This window comes from Malania oleifera, chromosome 4 (assembly GCF_029873635.1).
Source record: "Malania oleifera isolate guangnan ecotype guangnan chromosome 4, ASM2987363v1, whole genome shotgun sequence".
NCBI lineage: Eukaryota > Viridiplantae > Streptophyta > Magnoliopsida > Santalales > Ximeniaceae > Malania > Malania oleifera.
Window position 1 is genome coordinate 70,753,694 of NC_080420.1, and position 6,104 is coordinate 70,759,797.

Consider the following 6,104-nt stretch of genomic DNA (forward strand, 5'->3'; position numbering starts at 1 on the left):
ACTTGTTTAAATATGTCCCAAATGGACTCAATGAAGGCTTCGTTCCTAAATATAGAGGATGCAAAAGGGACTATAAGGTATGTCACTAAAGAGCTGTGAAAAGCCCTATAGGGGGGCGAAGTGAGGTATGGTTCTTCTAGTGGTGGGTGTGAGACTCAAGGGTTTGTGTGCCCAACTAGAAGAAGAAATAGTGCATGAATCAGTGTTGGGTACTTCAAGTTTTTCATCTATGGTCTTCCCCATGCTCAATTGCTCCTTGCCTTGTTCAAATGTCAGCCTGCCACTTTAGAATGTGGTTACTTCCTGGGCTTGCTTAGAATATGTTGAGGGGCCAGCATTTAGTTCACATTCCACCCCATATTGTCCCTTAGGGTTTACTATAAGCTAACTTGGCAACTTGCCCTCGTCTCTCCGACTCAAGGTGACAACCCAAGATGGCTTCTAACTTCACGATGGATTGGGAGTGAAAGTGAAGGAGTTGTCGATCCACTTGGTAGTTAGCCTTGATATTCTTAAAGGATCTCAGCACCGTCTCTTGAAACGTGTCGTACTTGGGCTGTAGGGGAGATGGCTGCTGAACGGTTGAAGATCTGGGAGCTGACTCTGGATGACATTGGAAATTTTGGTATTGGCGTGGCAGAAAAGCATTAGGGGCTTGTGGAGGTCTTTGGAATTGAAAACCCAGAGCTTGCGGCCTCCATGAGAAGTTAGGATGTTGTTTCCACCAGGGGTTGTAGGTTTTTGAATAAGGGTTATTGGAATGGCTTATCATACCAATTGCGGGTGGCCTTTACTTCCTTTTACATAAGCTCAAACTTGGAATGCGCATGAGGGCAATTATAACATGTATTGGAAGGGTCGGAGTAGATTGCATATACCTCTGCACAAGCCATTGCCTGTGGTTGCAGTCCTAGCGACAAGCATTGATATAGCTTTTTGGATATGGATTGCAAGTTTGGCACTAGGTTATGGCTTTTAGCTAACTCGTAAACACCTTTAGGTTTAGAGATTGGTGGATTGGGTAGTTTACGAGTGGTAGCCTCATGCTGCTGAGAATTTTTAGCCAAATTTTCAAAGAGAATCCAGGCCTTGTTCTCCTGCTTTGTGAGGAAAGTATGCTCGCACAATGCATCAACCATAGACCTATCTCTTTTAGCTAACCCCTCGTAAAAAGTTTGGACTAATTGCCACTTGGGAACTTGATGATGTGGGCATTTACAGAGAAGGTCCCTAAAGCACTCCCTAGTCTCAAAAAAGAGTTCCCCATCCATCTATGTCAAACTTATGATGGCTCTCTGAAGCTAGTTAGTCTTCCCAATTGGGAAGTGTTGACCTTATGGTCACGCTCGATTTTGATTATGACAAATACTCATAATATTTAATAGATATCCAATTCATGTGCAGGTCTATATTGAAAGATATATTGATGGCACATGAAAGCTTAAAGTTGGAAGACCCAATACATATTGTACTCTATTTCATGTTGTAATGTAATTCATTTATATGTAAAGGGTCTGTAATAGTAAATAGGGATTGGTTTGTAATAAGCTCACACACATTACATGCATGATCTAATAGGCAAGATCAAACAAACCATAAACCAAAAGTGACCTTAGAATGACCTTAGGGTTTACCCTTTTTCGGTATCTTTAGTTCGACATAAATGACCCTAGGACACACACCATTGCACCTATGAATGTTAGGCACTTGAATAGGGTTTGTGTGATTCATAACAGGACCGAAATGCACACATTGTGCACTTTCGGTCGATTGGCCAAGGCTGTTTATTCTGCCCCGGTCGACTAAAACCAGCCTAGGTCAATAGTTGACCAAGGTCCCGGTCGACCGAACCAATGTAGTTCAAAACCCCCCAGTCAACTGAAACCTCCTGAGGTCAACAAATTGACCATCTGGTCGACTAAGCCAAATTTGTATACCAACTACCTGGTAGACCGAGGGTCCTCGGGAGAAGTCCCAATTGTCTCATCGACCGAACCTTAGAGAAATGGAAAATCGCCCTTTGGATAGGCACTTTCGGTCGACCGAGTCTACAGTTCAAAAGTGCCCTAGTCGATCAGATCATATGAACTCTGGTCGGCCGAAATGGTTCTGGTTCACCGGACCTCTCGAGTTGCCCTAATTTTTACCGCGATTAAACATTTTTAAACATGGTTAATTAGGGTGGTTAAAATGATCTTAAACAATATTAATAATACCCTATATGTCCTAACGGCTATAATTCTTCCAATGTCTATATATAGCCCATCATTTGCTAAGATTAGAAACAGATTAGCAGATTTGATTAGGGGGAAATTCTCTGAAAATCGCAAAACCCATAATACTCATCTTTGAGCCTCCAACACTTATTCTTACCAGATCTTACTTCTCAAATACTTTTGTAAGTGTGATTTAAGTGTTGTTGTCCCTTAAGGATTGCTCTCTCAAGATTGTGCTTCTGTGAAATTATTTTATTTGAGAGCACATCCTCAAGTGTTCTTAGGGGACTTTATTAATAAGTCTTTCCTAAGAAAACTTCCTTGGAGCTTCTGAGTATTGCCACGTCATTGCAATATCTTGAGAAGTTTATATTTGATTTTGGTTGCAAAAATTCTTTTCAAATCACTCTCAAATATCTTGTGTGTTTCATCTTGATAAATCTTTTGTTGATTAAGGTGTAATCCCAATAGGGGTGGTGAATTGGGTATTTTAAAAATTCTTTGAAACCTATTTACCAATCAATCCCTATTTCTAAGTTTAACTAATTAATGATAGGAACTTATGTCTGAATTAAAGTTATTTTATCAATGAATTCCTTTTTACTCAATTAAGTGCGTATAAAGTTATTCAACATACTCAAGCAAGTAGGAAATTAAATGCGATGCTAAAAATAAATAGTGAAGGGAAGAGAGAAGGTAAACACAGTTTTACAAGGTTCAGCCTACTTGGCCTACGTCCTCGCCTTGAGCAACCACTCAAGGATTCACTAAAACCCTGCTCCTTAAAGTGGGACAGAGCTTCCCTCACAATTCACTGCTTACAAGAGGTACAGCTTCCTCCTACTCCGATGCTTACAAGAGATACATCTCTCTCCTCTCACACCGGTTCATACACCAAACCGTGTATACAATAAAATCTGGAAAATACACTCAAAAACAATGCTTCTAGCAAAAGCTGGTGAGTACAATTCAAATTCCTAAAACATTGACATATGATATAACTTGAAGCTCGTGAATGAATGAAAACGATAAAATCATTTTATGTATGATATGCCTCAACACACAAATCCCTTTTTAACCAAAACTTTCAAGTAAAGATAAATTCAAACTGTTTTGGAATAAACTAGGGTTCTTGGTTAACTTTGCAAAAATGCACACTTATATAATTGAGGTGAACTAGTTAGCAAAAACTTTGTCTTGAATATACACTCAATCAAACTCTAATGTATGTAAAGATAGATCCTTTTAGAAACCACACAGTTGAATCAAATATTTCAATCAATCACACACCATAAATCAAATAATGATCTAGTTTAAAATAGCTTTGTATATGTATGGGTACTTTCAAGATCATCCTTTTAATCAAAACAAGGTTTTTCAATAATAAGCTCTTTGAGAAAATATATGTATATTTATATTCTCTTGAATCAAAATTTAATCTACCAAGTTAGATAAACTTTCTTAAATAATGATCTCTTTAGAAAATCAATTTTTGTACGAATAGGCACACTCAAGATCAACACTTTTCAATACTAGTCAAGAACAAGCAATGAATGAGATGTAAAGTTCACAAGACTAATAACTTGAAAGATCAAACCTCAATACTAGATTGAAGTACAGTAGAGTAAACAAGTTCCCTTTGAAAACTGATTTGATTTTCCCAAGCTTGAAGATTTGAGATTGATGTATATGCAATCGAATAGCACTAAGAGTAGATAATCAACAATCTTGCAACAAGGTGTGCTCTTCTCTTTCTTGTGTGTCTAGCTACTGTTCTAGGGTTTAGATATTTATAATATATAGTATATTACCCATAGAATTGATCTCAGCCACTGGATCAATAAGATACCTCGCGTGTCTTTTTAATAAAAAACTTATTTTTAGGCTTTCCCGCTAGTTCAGGAAACCGAACTCGACTTCAGGCTCCTGAAGTGGCAACTTCAGGCGCCTGAGGTTCCAAGGTCAAACGACCGAGGTACCTCTTCCAGGTTCTGTCTTTCCCCTTTAATTCTTCAAGCTACAGAACTTAATCTTCAGGCTACTGAAGAAATTCTTCAGGCGCCTGAGGATAACTTCTGGCTACCGAAGTCCCCTTTTTCACACATATTCATTTCCAGTTTAAAATTCTACTTTGATTCTTTGCTTGGGTGTTTCATAAAACAAGTTTTCCATGATTTTAAAAACATTTCTAAGCCCATGTATGTACTCTAATGATCTACATTAAATGCATGAATCCTAAAATCATTCTAAGTTGTATTAAGCCTCAAGATAAATCATACGAAAATGTAAGTACATGAATTCTAAATACCCATTCCTAAAACATTCTTGACCTTTGCCGCTTGCATCTTGATTCTCATACTCTTTGAGTTCCATGGTGCTTTCTAAAATGTATAATCTTTACTTTATGGCATTCATGACTCGTTATCTTTCTGTGCATGCTCAGTTTAAGTCCTGTTCATAAACTCAATGTACATATCAAATATCAAGTGATTTGTCATTATCAAAAACCGGATTGGACTGATAGAGTCAACAATCTCCCCCTTTTTTTATGATGACAAATGCATGAGCAAAAATATATAATGGGTTACACCTAACAAGGTTCCCCCTCAATTAATGCATCAAATAACCAATAAATTGACAATATGCTCATTATTCATATACACATGATAAATATGAAATTTTCTAGATCTCTCCTTATCTCACCCTTTGCATGACTTTCAATAGATTTTTCTCCACCTTTGGTTCCATTGTATTATTTTTGCTTTCAAATTTTCTCCCCTTTTTGACATCAACAAAAAGGTGTAAAATAACTAAATCAATAGTAAACGTACCCTTATGTTCTTCTCCCCTTAGAAATCTTATGGTTTTGAAATGTGTCCAATTGTTGATACCAAATATTGAGTAATGTAAATACCAAGTGATGATTGTTAAGTGATGTAGCTCCCCCTGAATTATATCATCTAACATGATTCTAAGCAACATCTCAACTATGCATACGACCTAATTCACGTCTAATTTGGATAAATCTATCCTCCGCAAGTGGTTTAGTGAATATATCTGCCCATTGTTCATCCGTGCATACAAATTCTAGTCTTACATCCCCTTTTTGTACATGGTCACAAAGAAAGTGATGTCATGCTTAGTTCGTGAATGTAATATGGGATTCTTTGAGATATTTATTGCACTCGTATTATCGCATCTTATAGGGATTGTTTCATAATTTAATCCAAAATCCTTCAGTTGTTGCTTCATGTAAAGCATTTGAGCACAACAACTACCAGCTGCTATGTATTCAGCCTCAGCTGTGGAAAGTGCAACTGAATTTTGTTTCTTGGAAAACCAAGAGACCAAGGAGTGTCCTAAGAAATGACAAGTACCACTAGTGCTCTTCCTATCCACTTTTCTACTCGCAAAATCAGCATCTGAATAACTAAGAATCTCAAAGGATGCATACTTAGGATACCAGAACCCAATGTCCACGGTTCTTATCAAATATCTAAGTATCCGTTTAACAGCTAGCAAGTGAGATTTTTTTGGAGCAGACTGAAATCTTGCACACAAACATACACTGAACATTATATCTAGTCTACTGGTAGTTAGGTATAACAAGCTACCTATCATTCCACGATATAGCTTGACATCTACTGGTATACCTTGTTTATCTTTATCTAATTTCAATGAAGTGCTCATAGGTGTACTAAGTATTTTTTCATCTTCCATATTGAACTTTTTGAGTAAGTCTCTAATATACTTTGATTGATTTATTAATATTCCATGATTTGCTTGTTTGATCTGAAGTCTTAGGAAGAAATTTAGTTCACCCATCATGCTCATCTCAAATTCATTTTGCATGGTATTGGCAAATTCATTACACAATTCGTTATCTGT

The 6,104-nt window shown here is 37.1% G+C and overlaps 1 non-coding gene across 1 annotated transcript; it reads left to right on the plus strand.

Moving 5' to 3' along the window:
* Positions 1-1,197: 1,197 nt before the first annotated feature.
* Positions 1,198-1,303, plus strand: LOC131154668 (small nucleolar RNA R71). The gene has a single exon (XR_009136584.1). It is a non-coding gene; the product is annotated as a small nucleolar RNA R71 (small nucleolar RNA).
* The last annotated feature ends 4,801 nt before the right edge of the window (positions 1,304-6,104 follow it).